Here is a 1,761-nt window from a genome sequence, read left to right on the forward strand (position 1 = left end):
CAGGGACAACTTCCCCGGGAGAACGCACGGTGAGCCTCAGGCTGGTGCAAAGTCACGCCGGCCTTTGCCGCCGCAGGCTTGACCCGCACTCCGTGCCCCTCCCCCGCCGCGGCCTGAGTGAGCCAGAGCCCCCGAATCAGCGGCTCCTTTAACCCCATCTCGTTTGAGTGAAAAACAGACGCCCTCCAGCGACCTACACGCAGAGGCGGGGCCAAATCCAAAGCTGAGCCCCTGGGAGCTGTGAGAACAAAGAAGAAAAAGGGAAATCTCTCCCAGCAGCCTCGGAAGCAGCGGATTAAAGCTCCACAATCAACTTGATGTACCCTGCATCTGTGGAATACATGAATAGACAGCGAATCATCCCAAATTGAGGAGGTGGACTTTGAGAGCAAGATTTATGATTTTTTTCCCCTTTACCTCTTTTTGTGAGTGTGTATGTGTACGATTCTGTGTGAGATTTTGCCTATATAGCTTTGCTTCCACCATTTGTCCTAGCGTTCTATCTGTCCGTTTTTTTTTTTCTTAATAATTATTTTTTATTTTAATAACTTTATTTTATTTTACCTTATCTTCTTTCTTTCTTTCTTTCCTTCCTTCCTTCCTTCCTTCCTCCCTCCCTCCCTGCCTTCCCTCATTTAGACAAAGAATCATCCCAAATTGAGGAGGTGGACTTTGAGAGCAAGATTTATGATTTTTTCCCCTTTTCCTCTTTTTGTGAGTGTGTATGTGTATGCTTCTGTATGAGATTTTGTCTGCATAGCTTTGCTTCCACCATTTGTCCTAACGTTCTATCTGTCCGTTTTTTTCTTAATTTTTTTCTTAATAATTATTTTTTAATTTAATAACTTTATTATATTTATTTTACTTTATCTTCTTTCTTTATTTCTTTTTTCCTTCCTTCCCTCCTTCCTTCCTTCCTCCCACCATCCCTCCCGTCCCTCCCTCCCTCCCTCCCTCCTTTCTTTCTTTCTTCCTTTCCTTCTTTCCTTCTTTTCTTCTTTCTTTCTTCCTTCCTTCCTTCCTTCCTTAAATTAAATTCAATATAGATATTTAAATTTAAGGTAAGATTAAATTATAATTTGAAATTATATGTGGAGTTTTATTTCCTAAAGAATATTTTGGAAATTTCAACTCCTGTTTTAACTTATATTTTCAGAGAAGGTATTTGGTCCAAATGAAGAATATCTTCGATTATTGTTCTTCTATTGCAAGCAAAAAAGGATTTATACTTCTTTTCATGAAATATGGTTGTTTGACAACAGAAGGATAAATATTTTATATTTTTAGAAACAACAGTCAGGCTACTGATATTCTTAATGAGTTTTAATAAATCTGAATGCTTCTTATCATCTACTCTTTAGCTGGTACCTGAGGAGTTGTATACCTCCCTGAAGATATGTGCTCCAGACCCATAAATATGCAGTTCACAGAGCCCACCACCAGAGGACAATAATGAAGTAAAATCTTGAAACCATGTAGTGAAAATAGTGGGAGTTTAAATAAAAGCAACATTTCACAGTATGCTTTTCTGACCAATGTTATATCTAATACCCTAATGGATTATATGTACATGGATTCTGAAAAGTCAGCAGCACACTTCACTGGTCAATTTCTATGATAAGGGGAACGGAATTTGAGTGTAGAAAAACAGTATACTTACATCTTAAAATTCCACCCCTACAGAATCTACTCACTATTGAAAACTGGTAAGAATAATAGCTTTCTGTGTCTCAGTCTCAGTGACCAGTTAACATTTTCAAG

General features: G+C 38.6%; 1 long non-coding RNA gene across 1 annotated transcript; it reads left to right on the forward strand.

Moving 5' to 3' along the window:
- Nucleotides 1-660: 660 nt before the first annotated feature.
- Nucleotides 661-1,521, forward strand: LOC113616682 (uncharacterized). The gene is made up of 2 exons (XR_003431387.1): nucleotides 661-714; nucleotides 1,362-1,521. It is a non-coding gene; the product is annotated as an uncharacterized LOC113616682 (long non-coding RNA).
- The last annotated feature ends 240 nt before the right edge of the window (nucleotides 1,522-1,761 follow it).

The sequence above is a fragment of the Aethalodelphis obliquidens genome, unplaced genomic scaffold, assembly GCF_003676395.1.
Source record: "Aethalodelphis obliquidens isolate GAN/ISIS:26980383/991018 unplaced genomic scaffold, ASM367639v1 scaffold342, whole genome shotgun sequence".
NCBI classification, from domain to species: domain Eukaryota; kingdom Metazoa; phylum Chordata; class Mammalia; order Artiodactyla; family Delphinidae; genus Aethalodelphis; species Aethalodelphis obliquidens.